This window comes from Neomonachus schauinslandi, chromosome Y, assembly GCF_002201575.2.
Source record: "Neomonachus schauinslandi chromosome Y, ASM220157v2, whole genome shotgun sequence".
In the NCBI taxonomy this organism is placed as follows: Eukaryota; Metazoa; Chordata; class Mammalia; order Carnivora; family Phocidae; genus Neomonachus; species Neomonachus schauinslandi.
This window is the reverse complement of record NC_058420.1, coordinates 958,699-979,196: the sequence shown is the minus strand read 5'-3', so window position 1 is coordinate 979,196 and position 20,498 is coordinate 958,699. Positions and strand designations below refer to the sequence as shown.

At 38.4% G+C, this 20,498-nt stretch overlaps 1 pseudogene; it reads left to right on the top strand.

Annotated features, from left to right (window-relative positions):
* Positions 1-19,222: 19,222 nt before the first annotated feature.
* LOC123323600 lies at positions 19,223-20,136 on the top strand (annotated as a pseudogene).
* The last annotated feature ends 362 nt before the right edge of the window (positions 20,137-20,498 follow it).

The following is a 20,498-nucleotide window of genomic DNA, read 5'->3' as shown; positions in this document are numbered from 1 at the left end:
AAATATCCAACCTACAAAGATTGAATCATAAAGAAATAAAAAATCTAAATGAAGAAAGAACAGGAAGACTGAAACAGTAATCAAAGAAGAGTAGGGAACACTTGTAAATAATCTTACCAATCTTACCAGGGAAGCGTTACTGTTAAGCCAAGGCCAGAAAATGACACCACCAAAACAAAACTACAGGCAAATATCCCTAATAAAGATAGTTGCAAAAAAGCCTCAATTAAATACTAGCAAACCCAATTCAAGAGCACATTAAAAAGCATCATACACAATGACCAAGTGGGATTTATCCCTGGGATATAAACATGACTCAACATATACAAATCAGTAAACACGTAAACCATATATTTACCAAAATGATATAAAAATCATATGATCATCTCAATAGGTGCAGGAAAAAACATTTGATAAAATGCAACATATTGTCTTGATAAAAACTCTCCAAACATTAGTTCTAGAAAAAAAAAAAACACATAATAAATCAATACTAAAAATGCTGAAAACTTTGTTTCTCTAAGATCAGAAACAACACAAGAATGATCATCTTAAAATTTCTATTCCGTATAGTAGTGAGAGTTCTAGCCAGAACAATTAAGCAAGGGAAAAATAAAAGATATTCAAATCAGAAATAAATAATCTAACTTGCTTCTTTTTACAGATTATATCATCTTGTATCCAGAAAACCACAGAAGACTCTATCAAATAATTGTTAGAACTAATAAACAAACTCAGTAAACTTGCAGGATATAAAATCAATATACAATAATACACTAATGATGAAGTATCAGAAACAGAAATTAAGAAAATAATCCATTTACAATAATATCTAATGAATAAATACTTAGGAAAAATTTAGTCATGGAGGTGAAAGAGCTCCACACTAAAAGTTATAAGAAATTGATCAACAGAATTTGAAAAAGACACAGATAAATGAAGAGAACCTATGTTCTTTGGTTGTAAGATTTGGTTGTTAAAATTAATTAATATAATATTTAAGTTAAGGATTATTTGTTACAATATTCATCCACCAAAAGCTATATTCAGATTGCATGCAATTCCTTCAATATTTCAATGCATTCGTCAAAGAAATAGAAAAAAAAATCCTAAAATTCATAGGGAACACAAAGACTCCAAATATCTAAAGCACTCTGAACAAAAACAAAGCTGGAGGAGTCACAGTCTGAATTACAAATCAATTATAAAAGAAGTAGCAATCAAAACAATGTAGTACTAGATTTAAAAAATGGACACATAGACAATGAAACCAAACAGAGATCCAAGAAATAAAGCCACAGATATACTTAAAATCAATCATTTACAAGGGTGAAAAGGATATACAAATGGGGAGAAATATTCTCTTCAAAATTGGTGATTGGAAAACTGAATATCCACATGTAAAAGAAAGAAACTAGACTTTTAGCTCACATTACTCATAAAAATTAAATTGAAATGGATTAAAGAATTAACTGTGAGATTTGAAACTGTAAAGCTCTTGGAAGAAAACATAGTGAAATACCTCTTCGGCATTTGTCTTGATGACCTATTTTTGATATGACAGCAAAGTGCAGGCAACAAAACCAAAAATAAATAAGTGAGGTTACATGAACTTAAAAGGATTCTACAAAGTAATGGAAACAACCAAGAAAAGTAAAAGGCAACCTATGGAATAAGAAAACATTTGCAAACCATCAACTAATAAGGGGTTAATATACAAACTATATGAGGAACAAACAAGCTCTATGGAAAAACACAAATAACAACTTAAAAAAAAAAGACAATTTAAAACAGAAATATGGCATACCAAAATCTATGGGATACAGCAAACGTGGTTCTAATGGAATTTAATAGCAACACAGGCTTGTAACAAACAAAAACAATGAATCCCCCCTGAAAATATATATGTATTTTCTAGTTTCTTTATATATATATATATATATGAACAAACAAAGGAAAAAGTTAGTTGAAGGAAATAAATAATGAGGATCTGATTGGAAATAAATACAATAGATAATAAAAAGAAAAGAAAGGTCACCTGGCTGGCTAAGTCAGTGGAATGTGTCACTTTTAATCCCAGGTTTGTGCCGCATGTTTGAACCCCATGGTGGGTGACCCCATGTTGGAACCCCATGTTGGGTGTAGAGATTACTTAAAAATAAATTATTTTTTTAATAAGAGAAAATACAAAAAAAAATCAAGAAGCTAAGAGCTGCTTCTTTTATAAGGTAAACAAAATTAACAAACCTTTACCTAGACTCAAGAAGAATAAAAGCATTCCAATAATTAACATCAGGAATGCAAAAGAAAGCACAAATGATGCCACAGAAATACAAAGTATCATAAGAGACTACCAAGAAGATTTATATGCCAATAAATTAGACAACCTAGAAAGATGGATAAATCCCTAGAAATTTACAATCTTCCCTGAATGAATCATGAAGAAATAGAAAATCTGAATTTGCATTTTACTAATAAGGAGATTGAATTAGTAATCAAAAACCTCCCCGCAAACAAAAGTTCAATAGATGGCTTTACTATTGAATTCTATGAACATTCAAGAATATCTAATAGTTATACTTCTCAAAATCTTCCAAAAACTCAGAGCAGTTGGAATGTTTCCAAGCTCATTTTACAAGGCTAGCGGTACCCAGATACCAAAACTAGGCAAGGACACCACAGGAGAAAAAAGAAAAGAAAAGAAAAGAAAAGAAAAATATATATGTGAACTATTATTTTATATTATATCATATATGATATATATGATGTATGATATAATATTTTATATATATTATATATTATTTATATATTTATATTATATATGTTTATATTTATATATCACAGATGAACAGAGATGCAAATATCCTCAACAAAATACTAACAAACTGAATTCAAGAGTACATTAAAAGAGTCATATACCATGTTCAAGTGGTATTTATTCCAGGGAGGCAAGGAAGATTCAACATATATAAATCAGTCAATGTGATAGATCACAGTTACAAAATTAAAGATAAAAACCATTGATTATCTCAATAAACTTAGAAAAAAAATCTGAAAAAAATTTGACATCTATTTATTATAATTCTCAACAAAGTGTGTATAGAGGAGAAGTACATCAACATAATAGAGGCCATTTATGACAAACCAACTGCTAAAATATAATGATGAAGAGCTGAGAGTTTTTACTCTCATATTAGGAACAAGACAAGAATACCCGCAATCCCCACTGTTAGTCAACATAGAATTAGAAGCCCTAGCTGAAGCAATTAGATTTTTTTTAAAAGAAAGGTAATATAAAAGGCATTGGCAAATCACCAAGGAGGAAGCAGTGCTATCATTTGCAGATGATATGATAGTATATATGTAGAAACTGTGAATGGCTACCAGACACTGTTAGAACTAATAAATAAGTTCAGTAATGTTACAAGGTATAAAATTAATATATAAAAATCTATTCTGCTTTTTTCAAAGATCTATTTATTTGAGAGCAATTGAATGAGCAAGAGATAGAGCACAAGCCAGGGGAGGGGCAGAGAAGTAGACTCCGTGCTGAGCAGGGAACCTGATGTGGGACTCAATCCCAAGACTCCAGGATCATGACCTGAGCTGAAGGCAAACCCTTAATCCACTGAGCCACCCAGGCGACCTTTATTCTGTTTTTATACAATAATAATGAGCTTTTAGAAAGAGAAATCAAGAAAATCCCATTGGTAATCATATCAAAATGAATAAAATATCAAGAAATAATTTTTCAAGGAATAAATTTAAACAAGGAGGTAAAAGACTTGTACATTGGAAACTATAAGATATTGATGTAAGTAGATAAATGACAAATGAATGGAAAGAAATTTCATGTTCATAGATTGGTAGAATTGATATTGTTAAAATGCCCATACTACTCAAAGAAATCTGCAGGTTAGTACCTCTGGTGAGGCAACAACGAGATTCAGTAAAATCCCTACCAATATGCCAATCACATTTTTCACAGAAAAGTAAAACAAATAATTCTAAAATTTGCATGGAAACACAAAAGACCTCAAATAGGCAAAACAATCTTGAGAAAAGGAAAAATGTGAGACATATGCTCCCTGATTTCAATGTATAATACAAACTATACTGTTCAAATCAGTATGGTATTGACATGAAAACAGACACATAGATCAATGGGACAGAATAGACAACCCAGAAATAAACTCACACATATATGTTTGATTAATTTACACAAAGAGGGCAAGAATATACATTAAGGAAAGGACTGTCTCTTCAGTAAATCATGGTGGGAAAACTGGTCAACTATATGCAAAGTACTAAAACTAGATTGCTAGTTTATATCACATACAAAAATCAAACTAAAATGTATTAAAGACCTAAATGTAAGACCTTTTTTGTTTTGTTTTATTTAAAACTTATAGAAGAAAACATAGGTAGAATTCTCCTTGACATTGGTCCTAGAGATGCTATTTTGGATATGATTTCAAACGCAAGGGAAACAAAATAAAATATAAACATATGGGGCTGCATCAAACTAAGAAGCTTTCCTGCACAGCAAAAGAAAGCATTAACAAAATGGACAGCAACCTAAGGAATGGAAGGAGAGAGTCTCAAAACTATATCTGATGAGGGGTTAATATTCAATGTGTACAAAGAACTCATACAAATTATTAACAAAACAATCTGATTTAAAAATGGTCAATAGAGAGGCACCTGGGTGGCTCAGTTGGTTAAGCATCTATCTCAGTTGGTTCAGGCATAATCTCGGGGTCCTGGGATTGAACCCTGTGCTGGGCTCCCCATTCAGCGGGGAGTCTGCTTGTCCTCCTTCTGCCCTTCCCTCCCTTGTGTGCATGACAAATGTAATAAAATTTCTATTATAGGAGTCCCAGAAGAAGAGGAGAGAGAAAGGGGGGCAGAACATTCATCTGAAGAAATAATAGCTGAAAACTTCCTTAAAGTGGGAAAGGATACAGACATCTAGATTCAGGAGGCAGAGAGAACTCCCACCAAAATCAACAAAACATATTGTAATCAAGACATATTGTGAATAAATTTGCAAAACATAGCAATTAAAAAAATCTTAAAGGAGCAAGACAAAAGAGGTCATTAACTTACAAAGGAAGACCCATAACCCTAGCTGCAGATTTTTCAACAGAACCATGGCAAGCCAAAAGGAAGTGGTATGATATATTCAAAGTACTGAATGGGAAAAATCTGCAGCGAAGAATACTGTACACAGGAAGACAGTCATTCAGACTAGAAAGACAAATAAAGTGTTTCCAAGACAAACAAAAATTAAAGAAGTACCTGACAACTAAACCAGCCCTTCAAGAAATAGTAAAGAGGACTCTGAGCGGACAGGAGAGACCAAAAGTGTCAAAGACCATAATAGATCAGAGAAAACCTCCAGAAAAAAAAAATTACAAAAGAAGTAATGAAATGGCTATAAATACATATCAATAATGACTTTGAATGTAATGGATAAAGGCTCCAATCAAAAGACATAGGTTGTCAGAATGGATAATAAAACAAGACCCATGTATATGCTGACGACAAAAGACTAATGTTAGATCCAAAGACACCTGCAGATAGAGAATGAAAGGATAGAGAAATACTTACCAAGCACCTGGATATCAGAAGAAAGCCAGAGTAGTAACACAGTTATTGGACAATTAGAATTTATATCAAAGAATGTAACCAGAGATAAAGAAGCATACTATATCATAATAAAGGGGACAATCAACAAGAAGACCTAACAATTGTAAATATTTATGCACTCAACATGGGAGCAACAAATATATAAAATAATTAATAACATACTTAAGGAACTAATTTAAAATAAAATAATAGTAGGGATTATAACATCTAATTTATATTGTGGAGAGATCAGCCACAGATAGATAATAAATAGATGATAGATGATAGATAGATATAGATAGATGATAGATAATCAGCCATAAAAAAGAATTATTCAGCCATAAATAAAAAATACAATTTTGTCATTTGCAACAACATGGATGGAGCCAGAGAGTATTTTGCTAAATGAAGTAAGTCAAAGACAAATACCATATGATTTCACTCATACGTGGAATTTAATAAACAAAACAAATAAGCAAAGGGAAAAAAAATAGAGCAAAAAAACAAGAAACAGACTCTTAACTCTAGAGAAACAAACTGATGCTTCCTAGAGTGAGGTTGGAGGGGCAATGGATAAAATAGGTGCCGGGGATTAAGGAGTGCACTTGAGATGAGCATTAGGTGATGTATGGAAGTGTTGAATCACTATGCTGTACATCTGACACTAATATAACACTCTATGTCAATTATATTACCTCATTAACGTATAGCTGTCATAATAATGATGTGTAAGAACAGTAAATTAACTATGCTTTGTTACATTTACTTTTTTTAAGATTTTATTTATTTATTTATTTATTTATTTATTTAATTTATTTATTTATTTATTTATTTATTTGAGAGAGAGTCAGAGAGCATGAGCGGGGGAAGAGCAGAGGAAGAGGGACAAGCAGATTCCAAGCTGAGCATGGAGCCTGATAGGGGGCTGATCCCATGACCCTGAGATCGTGACCTGAGCTGAAATCAAGAGTCAGAAGCTCAACCTGCTGCCACTCAGGTGCCCCTTGTTACTTTTACTTTCATATTTAGTTTATCAATAATCATTTAATTGACTTATGAACCTATCAGGAATAAAAATAAGCATAATCGCTCATATAAAACAATTCCATCTTTTTATCTGCCTCTCTGTAGTAGGCTGTCTGTGGGATAAGAAGGTTCATTCGTTGACTCCACAAACACCCAGGAGACTCTCCATGCTGCAGCAAGTGAGGTCAGCCTAGTGGCCTTCTCTAATGCTGGTATCTAATGTAAGAGGCAGACCACACACAGTTCCCTGAACAGACAATATGCTCTCAGGCTTTGAAAAATGGGAATACAATATGCTAAGAATAGAAGGTATAATGGGGAAGGGTTCAGAAAGGCAGGATTTTTTTTCTTTGACAAATGTTTCATCTCACTTTATTTAATCCCCCTGAAATAGACTATCTCCTTTCTGTCTGTGACACCAGGATTTTTTCTGCTCTATCCTGAGGAATGCCTGTCTGTTCTCAATGCCCCCACCCCTCTCCACACAAACAGTTTCCTCCTGTTCCCTTCATTTCCCTCCCCAGCTGTCCTCTGGGAATATGGCAGCCCATGTCACCCATCAAAGAGTAGCTATTTTCTCCTCCAGAAGCTACATGACACAGGCTTCCAGTGGGGTAGGTGTCCTCCCTGCTTTACCTTGGTCCTCCCAAATCATTTATCCCCCTTGTCCTTGCAAACTCTCAGCTACTTTAAAGCAAATTTCTGGATTGGGGCATCACACCATGCCTCTGTCATTCTGGAAGCAGTGACATTGAGGCCGATATGCGAATGGTGTGGGCAATGGCTAGGCACCAATGAGGAGGGGCCTCATGGTAGCCTCTGGGGAGCAAGTGAGCCCAGTGTGTTCGGTGTGAAGTAATACATCAACAAGGCTCTGTCCTCGGTGGTATGAAATTGGTAACATTAATGAAGTGAGAGAAGAGGGCCCTTGGGAGACATTAGGGGCTAGGGAAGGAAGAGATGAGTAGGTCACATTCAGGGTGCATAGAGCAAACATAAACTCAGACAGTGCAGCTGTAGATGAAAGCGGATGCTCTGATAGAGCTGCCCAGTTCTATACAAGAAAGAGAAGCAAGGAAGAATGGTCTAAAGAGAGCACGGAAGTCTCCATGGAAGGATATGTTTACATCAACCCCTAGATTTTGGGAGACTTTAAAGGGGTTAGAAATGGTGAGGAAGACTGTTTATGTGGAAGAAAGAATATGAGTGTGGCAAAGATGCAAGAAAGACAATGTCATGTAAATATAATTACTTTAGTTTCAATGGAAATGGGGACTAGAGATAGGGAGATTTTGTTGTTGCTTGTTTGTCTGATTATTATTTTTAACGTATATAGAATGGAATGTGCATTCAGTGTAATCTAGCAGATTTTCTGCATGCTCAAAACAGTGTTCCAGATAGAATAAACTAGACTAGACAAGAAGTGTATGCATAGGGGGAGAAACTGGAGGCAGACATTTACTTGAATTATCTTTACAATATTAGAATTCTTTGAAATTCTATGTCATAAAAGGATGTGTTATGCATTTTGAATAAAGCACACTGGAATTATCCTAGATCCATTATCCAAAAAAATGTATGACCCAATACGAATGCTAAGGAGAGCAAGAACACATCTCGGAAATGTCTTGCCTTTTCCCTTCCCAAATTATTTTTTTAACAATTTGGTGAGTTACTTTTCATTAATATTCACACATTATTGTGAATAATAAATTGGCTCCTAAACTCCCAGGTTTTATTTCCTGTACAGATCTTCCAGAAAGAATGCGGGACCACACATCATCACCTGTAGATGTAACTCACAGGCCAAAGGAGTGAGAAAAGTGTGCTTCCAGTCCCAAAACTCTGCCATTGTCATTGTCTGAAACTGACTTCATCGGCCACACTCTTCTGACTTCAAAAAGAGCTGTGAAGTGTGTGATCGTTTGTGGACAGTACTGAACCCATACAGATCTAGACATTCTACTAACAAAGGATAGAATAGATGCTTTAGAGTCACCATGACGACCATGGACTGTAGCACCATGAGGAGGAATAACCATGGGAGACATTTATGTCAGGAGACTTGGTAAGAGATGGTGATTTTTATATGGAGGAGTGCAGAGATAAAGAAAAGTTGGGATAACTTTTTTTTTTTTTTTTTTCTGATTTCTGGCTCGGGCTGTTGTAAATGGTGGTACCAATGGTGATACATGCTTCAGGGGACTTTGGCAGTTCATTGTTAGGCATGGTGACTTTGATGTCACTGTGAGAGTCTACTCACAGGACTCCCTTAAACTGGCATGGCAGCAACAACGAATAGATACAAGTTGGCCATGCAACAATTCTTTGGTGTATGATTCGGTGTCCTGAAAAATCAAAAGGACAAAAACAAAATTGTTAGTTCATTATAATGTCAATTAGCTAGTATAGAATGAAATTGTGAGCAGCTCAGCGGATTGATTTCATAATAAGGAGCATTGCTTAGCTCTCCACACATGCCTGTGTTTGTGTATGTGGGTGGGAAACAAACCACACGCTGTCATTCAGCAAACTGCAAGTCCACTTCCCCCAGAGAACCTCATGGACCAGTTTCATCAGGCAGAGTACACAATCTGCTTCTGACTCACAACATCGAATTGTATTTCTTTACTCGGTTATATACTCTCATATGCTGAATACTACTATCTCGTTCTAGAATATAGTAGTTTAAATGCTTATTTAAAATATAAAGTATGTTGGCTAACTGAACATAATGAAAAATTAATAAAAAATAAACCAAAATAATTATAGAAATACTAATACTGCAATTTTAGAAACAATAAAAACAACAGTAATAATGGTTGTCCCTATGTAATGACTAAGTGCTAAGCTCTGTTCTGCGTGTGCATGTTTATACCTGCGTATGTGCATGCATCTGTGTTATATACTGTGTTGTCTCTTAGTCTAGAAAAAAACCTTTGATAAAAATTCATTTGCTAAAAAAATTGATTTGATAAAAATTCATTTCAGATAAAATTTCATGTCTGATTGATGTGTTGAATAATAAGACAATATAAAAAATTTCAAAGATACTGTATTTGCATTGTATTTTCTTGTTTATCTCTTCAAATCATGGAAATTTTTCACTTATATTCCTACTCTCTTAATATAATCATTTGGGTCAGTAGCATACCCATTCCTAGGGAAAGTCACACTATTGTACATTTATGGTGTGCATTTTTCATGTCAATCCCTACACCCTACCTGGGTCTCAAACTCATGACCACAAGATGCAGAGTCCCACACTCCACTGACTGAGCCAGCAAGGTGCCCCTGGCATACTGAATATTTTCCGTACAAGTCACTTAGGACTCAGCCTGTGCAAGGACACTTAGACCTTCCCCTGAAAGCAGGAAATACATCTCGCATGGAACAGGTACCCTCTCTGAAGCAGGACGTGAAGAGACTGCCTTATCCCCAGAGCTGGGGAATTTAGAGCCCAAAAGGCTTTAGAAACAACCCCTGTTACTTTTTACCATGTACTGCTCTAGCCCAAACTCTGTCTAGACTTCCTTACTAATCCAAGCTCCAAAGCTCAGGGTTCTTTGTCCTGTCAATGCCTCACAGATTTATTGTCACTTTGTCTAAAATGGGTAAAACTGCCTGCCTCGGTCCCTTCTTTGAGTCTCAGTTGCATTAGTGGGCCCCCAATCACTGTCCTATTAATCTAACTCATGCCATTTTAATTCTGAGTCCTGCTAAGACCTTGCGGGTAGAGAAGAACTTTCCCTCCCTTCATCAAGCCGTAGTAGGAGGCTCTGAGTCTCCCCAAGGAGAAGACCTTACTTCCCACCACCTGCATCCCAACCTCTGGCCTTGGGGAGCATTGAGGAGGTTGGGGGGAGCCCCAACTGTGGGAGCCCAGAACAGGCTGCCTGGGTCAGGACCTGCACTGTGCAGCCCGGCCCTCCCTCGAGTCTGGGTGGGGCTGGGATCACGGGGCCCGCTATGGCCTTCTGACCTGGAAGAACCCAAGGCATCACAGGATCCCCCTTCTGTTGGGGGACTCCCTTGTGTTTCAAAGCCTGTCTAGACTCTCAGTCCTGCTTACTGCTGATCCTGTTCTCGCTGCCCCCAGGTCACTCTCGTCCTGACTGGATGCTACAGGGTCATAGTCAAGGAACCTCAAGCCCTGCATTCAGGCGAACTCTCCCCACGCTTGTCCTGTTCCACATCACTGGCTACTCTGCCCCACGCTGGCGCATGTGCAGTGCTCTCCTCTCAGCTCACCCGAGGCACTGAGCGCACTTCAGGCCCCTGGAGCTGGGGCTGGTCCCTGGTCACCAGGGTGGTGGGGCCCACACACCAAAATTAACCATGAGATCGACGGGGTACTTGACATACGCCGACATCCAAGCACTAAAGCTACACAAATGCTCATCTTTTCCCCTACAGCAGAACCACGAGTATCTGCACTGCTTTGCCAGGATGGAGCAGGCAACTGACAAAAGCAGCCCCGGCCCCATATGAGACACCTGGGAATACTGAGTGTGGGAAGCCTTGGACCCCATCAGGCTGACTGTCACCACTTAAAATCTGCTTCCGAAAAATTTGGAGGGTTGACTCCCTCTACCCTGGAAGGTATGCAGGTGGTTGGGGGCAGCCTGAGCTACCTAGGCCTGCCCAAGCCTGGCTGATGGGGTTCTTACTGCGCATGCACACGCTGTGCATCAACAGGGCAAGAAACGGGAGAGGCTGGTCACCGGAGCAGGCTTGTGGGGGCACAAGGCCACCTGCCTCATTCCAAACTCTAATTACACAGTTTTCCCTTGAGGGCAGAGATAGAGAAACCAATCTTGCCAGGATAGAGCCAGACAGACTGGGTAGGGCATCTTCCAGCAAGACACATGGGGAGCCTGTACTGCTGGTCAGGCCCAGGACCCCATCCAGAGTGGGTCCAAACGGGTTCTGACTCTGGCCAGTTGAAAACTGCAGCCTCCACAGAGGTATCACATTGCCTGATTTCAAACTCTACTATGAAACTCTAATAATCAAAACAGTAGGGCACTCAGACCTACAGGTGAATGGAATCGAACAGAGAGCCCAGGAGAAGCCATGCATATAAAGGTCCATCAACTGATGACAAAGGAGGCAAGTCCATACAACGGGGGAAGGACAGTGTCTTCAATAAAGGGTGCTGGAAAGACCGGACATGTGTAAGAATGAAACTGGACCACTGTCTTCCAGCATACACAAAAATAAACTCAAAGTCAATTACAAACTTGACTGTTAAGACTGAAACCATAACACTCCTAGAAGAAAACATAGTCAGGAAGCTCTCTGACATTGGTCTTAGGGATATACTTTTTGGACCAGTCCCCTCAGGCAAGGGCCACAGAAGCTAAAATAAACAAGTGCCTTCATAGCAAACTGAACAGCTTTTGCAAAACAAAGGAAACCTACAACATAAGGAAAAGGCAACCCAGTGAATGGGAGAAAACATATGCAAAAGGTACATCCAGTGAGAGTTAATACTGAGCATATGTAACAAACTTATACAACTTCATGCCAAAACCACAAATAACCTGATTTAAACATGGGTAGAAGACTTGAATCGACTCTTTCCCAAAGAAAACACAGGTGGCCAACAAGCTCTGCTTGTTGTAGAGCTAAAGACAATCAGCTCAAGGCCATCTGGGTTGGTTAGACTTCCACGGCCCGGCGTGAATGTGGGGCCTTGCATTTCTGAACACGAAGGCAGTGATTGTGTTCAGTGGGTGCTGACCGGGTTCATGGTATTACAAGGAAGGGAAAGCTGTGTTGTACGATGGGAGAACCAGGGATTTAGAGTATAGGGCGTCTTTACACTGTTGGCCCCAAATATAGTGAGTAAGTTCCCTTAGATTCCTTATATACAAGAAAAGTCACCTGCCTTTCTCATGTGGATTATAGCATTATAGTTCTCTTGGTTGAACTACTCAACAAAAGTCCCACTAGTAAGGGGGACTGGTTGGCTCAGTCTGTAGAGCATGTGACTCTTGATCTTGGGTCCTGAGTTCAGCCCCATGTTAGGTGTAGAGTTTCCTTTAAAAAAAAAAAAAGGGAGAGAGAGAGATTTTACTTAACACCTTAGAAAAAGGGTGGTGGACCTGAGTGGCTCAGTTGGTTAAGTGTCTGACTCTTGATCTCACCTCAGGTTTGATCTCAAGGTTGTGAGTTCAAACCCTGCTTTGGGCATGCAGCCTACCAAAAAAATAGTTTACTTAAAAAAAGAAGTACTTCTCTTTTTTCACTATATATTCATTTTCTTATGTTTTCGATTTTCCCTGCTATTATACATGCTTACTGACATAATTTTTATGAGTCTATGATAGTCCATTTAGAGGTTTGCACTATGTGAACTCTTCCTCACATCCTATGTGAGAACTTGGTGGACCCAGGTCCTCTGGGGTCCTTGGTCTGTGTTCTCATCTCATTATGTCTTTTTCTCTTGTCTCTACTAAGGAAATCGTAGGAAACTCAAATTTGCACCTACCCTAGTGCTATGGTTCTGAGGAGCAGGTGAGAAACCTGTGTTTCCCTCTAGCATGCTCCTCCTCAGGGTAACACATTTGCTGGCCAGCTCTCACCTCTTCTCAGTGTCTCATTTCCTGCCCCTCCCCATGGCCACCTGTGATTGTCAGTCTCTGACCTTTCTTTGCCCAAATGGTGTTGCTAAGGGCTCCCTCAGAGCACCGTCAGCACGTAAACAAAAAGAGAAGGAAGGTCACCCATGAAATCCAAAAGGCTGGGTGCTTCTTCAGAAGGAAGATGTACAGCCCATCACCTGGCCCATCCCCCAGGGAGGCAGGAGGTATTTGGGGGGATGGGAGAGCAAACCAAGGCTTCCCTTTTCCATGTGGTATCCCAGGCCTTGGACCACAGAGTTTTCTCTGTGCCCCTCCGTGTTGCTCTGTGCACACATCAGTAGCCTCGGCAATGGTGATGCCCACTGGCTGTGCTTACCAGACCTCGCTCCTCTGGGGGACTTCTGAGCCAAGTGACCTGCCAGTGCGACCTCCTAAGGACCATTTTCATCTGCAGAGTGAGCTCTGCTGCAGAAGCTGTGTGGCCAACAGGAGAATGGGTGTCCCGGGGTAGCAGAGAAGTTTGCTCATGGATCATTGCCATGGGTCTTGTGCTTCCTTTCAGTGACCGCTTCCGAATGTCCAATCAAGTTCAGCTCTGTTGGGGTAAGAAAGAGAATTCACTTCAATCGATGAGGCAGGTTATAGTCAAAATAGCGACTGGGGTGCATGGCTGCCCAGGCACTTGATAATTTAAAACCAACAGGTGATGCAGGCAATTCTCCCCTCAGCCACTCACCAGCTCAGTATGTTGTGTGTCTGCTGTCTTTTGTGGCTAGGATATTTTTCAGTATATTTACCAAATCTCCTTTCTTAAGAGATGGCCCATCTTGACAGTTGTCTAGCCTGCTTTCATCAGTGATGATTTAATGGGGCTCTAAGCTTGTATTGTTGACTTTGCTGGTCATAGACCTTCCTTCAGAAGCAGTACCTCAGGGCAAAAGGTTTGTTCCCAGTGGGCTGCAGGGTTCCACCTGGCAGTTTGCCTCCACAGGGCAATCCAGAGACAGAATCACAGATGCAGTTGCGTCTTCATCTCATAAAGTTTGTGAAAGTAAGGGTGAGTCTCCGTGACCCATCTGGTATCCACAGTAGACCAGCCTAGTAAAATGAACAGTGGTTGGAATAACCCACTCTGCCTCTCTGCAGAGCTTCACAATCTTACTAATCTCTCCCATCCCTCCAAGGATGCTGCATGGCCTCTGATTTAGTCTGAGGAAGGGCATGGTTCCAAAGGCCTCTCTGTGGTCTCCTCTTTCCTAATAAACATCAGACCAAGGTTCAGAAACCAAAGTGGGAATTGCACCAGTGCTAATATGAGTATTTCCATTCCACATTCTTGACCTGGGGAAATGAGCACAGGATGACTCTCTGGTCTCAGTGAACAAACTGTTAAATGTAGGACAAGGCTTCTTCTATTTCCACACCTTCCAAAGCCCCTACTCCAACTGTTGGGCAGGTCATGTAACAGTCCTGGTCTTTGGGCATCAACATACGTTCGGAATCATTCTATAAAAGTTCCCAGAAAAGGTAGTGTTTCCCTTTTTTCCAGAGTTGGTCCCACCAGTGAATATTTGTGTCTTGGGGGACATTTGGGGAAAGTTGGGGGTGGGAGATGAGATGCATGGCACACATGGAGAAGGTGGTAGGGTCATTTCCCAAAGGGCTCCAGTCTCTCCCTCACTCTAGGGGCTCAGAGGCCCACACTGGCTTAGGGCTCATAGCTGGGGAAGAGACCATGACTCTTCACTATAGTAACTACTCAATCTAGATACTTATTTTTTCTGCTACATTGCCCAACAATTTCAATCTGGACAGACCTGATCAACTGTCCAACAGCACACACCCTTGAGGTTCCCGTCCTCTGGTTACCATTCTGGCTCCGTGGCTCCTGGGTGACTGCACACACCTTGACTCTGCTGGTTGAAGCATCCTCTCCTGCCACTCCTCACCTCCCATCTTCTCCTGCAGTGTAGGACAGCTCCCCCAGAGCTCCTCGAGGACACTGGTACCTCCCGTACCCATGCCTCTGTAAGTGTGTTGATGAAGGTTGTGCATGGATGGCTGTGTCTTTCAGCAAGCACGATTAGGGATGGCTGAGCACACGGCACATCACAGAACCATTTCAACATGCCCGATTCTTATGCTTCCTGACTTCTTCCTGCCTTCCTCAACGGTATACCCAAGGAAATCCCAAAGTTTGGCCCTTATTGACCCAATATAGCATCCAGAATATCAACACCATGTGCAAGTGGTCAGGGTCGTCCTTTAAATACCAACTCTCAACTGAGCATATTCCTATCAATGAATTCAGTCCAATCCATATCTTTCTTTTGTCCCTTTGGTCTACCACTCTCACAACATATTCCAGCCCTGCCACTCAGGCTTTGGCCAACATAGAAGGGCTAGGTTCTCTAAGCTGTCAGTGTATCGTCGCTCCTTCAGGAAAGGCCTCGGGACTTTCTAAATGGCTAATTTTCAAAATTTCTTCTTTTCTTTCTTTCTTTTTTTTTTTTTTTTGAGAGAGATAGAGAGGGACCCTGAGCAGGGGCATGCGGGAAGGGTGGGGTGGGCGAGAATCCCAAGTAGGCTCCATGCTCAGCATGGAACCCAATGCAAGGCTCAAATCTCTGTCTCGTCTATGAAATTCCATTAGAGTGAATTATCAGCAAAGACCATTTAACTGGAATCAATTGCACACCAACCATGTAAGTCTGGTATTTGAAGACAGTGCTTATAATAGCTATATCATTTTGGTCATTGATATCATACATTTTTAGAATACATCCCAAAATAAAAGTAGCATTATCTTTTAGAATAAATATAAGTATGTATATCAGACTTAATATTCTTAGGATTTCTACATTAAACACCTCAAGATAAATATTACTCAGGAAGTAATGATCTATTATTTTTGTCTTTCATCTTACACTCAAAATTTTAATATAAAGATGTAATGTAGGAACATACAAATAATTGAATACATGTGTAGTCTTACTAATTTTATTGAATAGTTTCCTTCTATTTAAATGTAATTTCCCTTCTGTTTAAATTTAAGGAGATATTCTGAATGTTTTATTCATGTACTGAGAGATGGGACAGAAAAATGAAAAGAATATTTTTCAAACTAATTAAGTCAAATGAGTGCTACATAATGAATTTTCAAAATCTTGACAAATGTAAAATGGTAAAAAATATTTGAGCATATTGCATTCACTAGGTAAAGTGCATGGAAGCCTTTCTTTTACCTGGGAGGCAAGTTTGGGATATGACTGTGTTTATAGCTAAAGACTTGGTATCTAATGATGACAGCATCTTCTATAATTAGTCTCCAAACTTCTAGAGGTTAGGATGGTGTAAACTGCATGTTACATCTCTTTACTCACATTTAGTATTATTAGACAGAGAATATTTAATGTCACATAGAGAGAAAGAGACTATTACTTTATTAGGGAAGCACAGATTTGGAAGATTTTACAGGATATGTAACATTTGTCTTCCCTCTTTTAAACATAGTGTTAGGAAGCTCACCATTAGAGTATACCTCTTTGGATTCAAGAACAGATTTCATTCAACATTCTGGATGGCCTAGAAGGTATCATTTTATCTATCATTCTAGCATCATGGAAGGATATTCCAGATGCCTGATTGACCAGTTAGGCAAAGATTCTTAAAAGATGGTTGTACACCTGGGTGGCTTAGTTGGTTAAGCACTGGACTCGATCTCAGCTCAGCTCTTGAACTTCAGGTGCCCCATGGAAGTGGAAAGAAAGTAGCAGAACCTGGAAGATGAAGTAGTTGTTGAATTTATTATGGAGTACTTCTAGTAGCTGAAGACAAAATGTAGACAAAATATTCTTGTAGAGGCAGCACAAACTGCTTAAAAATGTAAATATAATTGATATATTGTGGATGACTTTGGATATCAGAGTCCATAATCAAAAATACCTTGAACAAACATTTACTGAGAACCTACAATAGGCCAGGGACTACTATGTGATGGCGTTCTGCAGAAAATAGACATTACATATACTTTTGTTTTCTTTTTTTTTTTTTAAGATTTATTTATTTTAGAGAAAGAGAGACAGGGAAAGGGAGGGAAAGTGTTAAGCAGACTCTGTACCTGTGTGCACAGCCTGACCTGGGGCTTGATCTCATGACCCTGATATGACAACCTGAGGCAAAACCAAGAGCTGGGCATTTAACTGACTGTGTCTCTCAGATGCCCCCACACTTCTCAACACTAAAATTGAGTATGGATTTTTGATGAGAATGAGCATAACAATTGAAATCATTAATGGAAAATGGAAAACCAGAATGACAAAATTATTCTTGGCAGTGAGAAAAAGTCAACAACTTTGGATAATGATATATTGAATTTGAGTTGTCAATAATATTCATTGATTTTTTATTCATAGATTTTAAAGACTAACTTATGATCCACCAGTTCATGGAAGGCATCGATGCCCTGGAATCTCAATCCATGTCCTTACCAAATTTTACTGAGCTGTTGGTCAAACCAGTCAAAACAGCAAGACCTACTTAAACATGTATATATCTGCAACGTCATTCAAAGGTTAATCTTTTAATATTCCTAATGTTATAGCAAAACAGTGGTCACATTCCAGGCCATCAAAATAGAGTGTAGAGGTTTATTTCATAATGAAGAATCTCAATAATCACTAAAATAAAACAGGAAAATACACATTATTTTTATTTTATCAGGGACATATTGGTACATTTGCTTCCCAAAGGGAAAACCAAAACACATTTCATTCAAACTTAAAAGAGTTTTTTTGTTGTTGTTTTTAAGATTCTTGGTGCTTGAACTTACAACTCTGAGATCAAGGGTCACATGCTCTACTGACTAAGCCAGACAGGAACCCCAAACTTATGAATAGTTCTTAAAGAAGGCAAATAACTTGTTTTATATGTTATTTATTTTTCATGATTTGCAGCAGTGTTTTCTTAAATTCTCTCTGTGTGTATAAGTATGTATGCATGTATATCTATTTATTGGAGGGATAGATCATACATAGTGAATTTGTGCACATATAGTAAAGGGAACACTTAAGTCACTACCCACATCTAAACAATTTCATTATTTAGGAAACTATATGATTCTCTATATAAAGAATTAATGAAATATAATTCAATTCCGAGGAGTTAATAAAACTGGCCCAATTAAAATACATTCTCATTTTAACTGAATAAGATTTTCATTTTTTACATTTAAATGCTGATATTTACAAATTATAGATTAAATTATAAATACAGATTAAGCTAGTTTTTATAGTATATCATTACTGATGATTTTAGAAAGATGTATAAATAATACATTTCATTTTCTTTAAGCTTTATCCAAATAAAAAATGAGACAGAAAATTGAGTTCCATATGCTACTCATTTATTCAGGTATTTAAGGGATAATATTGAGCAACTACTATATACCAGGCATTGTGTAGCCATTTGGTTTATACAGAGGGCAAAACAATGATTTCACATTGGGAAGTTTAAGTTCTGATGAGTTAGAATGACCATAAAAAATAAATTTAGTTCATAAGTTTATTGAATATGTAAAAGATGAAAAGTGATTTGCAGAATACATCAAAGGACAGCACAGTAAGGAGAAATAGGCAAGTCGGGGGTTACTGAGATTTTAAGTACACTGTTCAGGGTAGGTCTCATTTAAAAAGTGACCTTTGACAAAAGATTGAACTGCATTTAAGAATATGGAATTAAGACTACATGGAGCTAACAGCTTTCTCAATAGACCAATATCATCAGTTGATTCAAACAAATAAATGGCCATGTTGTAAACCAAGCCCACTTCCAAAGCTGGTTGAGAGTCTGTTGACTTGAACTGCAAAATATGCATCACTCTCATTTTATTATGCTTCTAAATGTAAATGAGTTTGAGATTTACGCCACTGCATTTTAGCTCTATTTTTTTCTATTTTAGGAAAAGAGTGGAGTTCATGATGGGGCATGAGAATCACAGTTTCACCAGTGATTTCATTCTTTTAGGACTCTTTTCTTCTTCTCAATCAAGTCTAGCTTTCATCTCCTTTATATTCATCATTTTTATTATGACTATAACAGAAAACACAATCATGATCCTCCTTATCCTCAGGGACTCAAGACTCCATACTCCAATGTATTTCCTGCTCAGCCATCTGTCTTTCATGGACATCTTGCATATTTCCAACATTGTTCCCAAAATGGTCACTGACTTTCTGTCAGGCAGCAGAACTATTTCATTCGCTGGTTGTGGCTTCCAGATATTTCTATCCCTCACCCTCCTGGGTGGTGAGTGCCTTCTCCTGGCGGCAATGTCTTACGATCACTATGTAGCCATCTGTCACCCACTGCGCTATCCCATTCTTATGAATGACTATGTCCGCATTCTCATGGCTAGAGGGTCCTGGATTGTTGGGACCGTCAACTTCATAGTCCACACAGCTTATGCACTCCAGTTGCCCTTCTGGGCCCAAGAGCCATTGATCACTTTTTCTGTGAAGTCCCTGCCATGTTGAAGTTGTCCTTTGTGGACACAACACTCTATGAACGAGGAGTTTATGTAAGTGGCTTAATTTTTCTCCTTGTCCCTTCCTCCCTAATCCTTGCTTCTTATGTCCAAATTCTCCTTACTGTTCTTCAAATGAAATCATCAGAAGCACAGAAAAAGTCATTTTCTACCTGTTCCTTCCACATGATTGTGGTCACAATGTACTATGGGCCATTTATTTTCACATACATGAGACCCAAATCTTACCACACTCCGGGCCAGGACAAATATTTGGCAATATTCTATACCATCCTCACACCCACACTGAACCCTATCATCTACAGTTTTAGGAATAAAGATGTTCTGAAGGCAATGAAAAATATGCTCAAAGTAACTTTCTCCATTAAAGATAGTAATAAAAATGCTTGAAGCATGTGTTTTCTATATCAATATTCAATGCTTAGAGATTATCCATTAGTCATATTTTTAGAAAGAAAATCAAAGTTTCTATCCATCAAGAGTGGAAAGTGGATTTTTCCAAACCTCCAATGAAAATAAAAAAAAAAGTTTTACAGGTATTTGTTTTATAAATACATACATCCAGAAATGTACTGTTCCCTCCCATGAAAAATTCTAAGAACTTATAAAAATTGACTTTTATAATACAATCACGTTATATGGGATCTATCCATATAACTTTTCTATTTCATGAAACAGTAAAATTATAATTCCAAGGTTACAAGCAG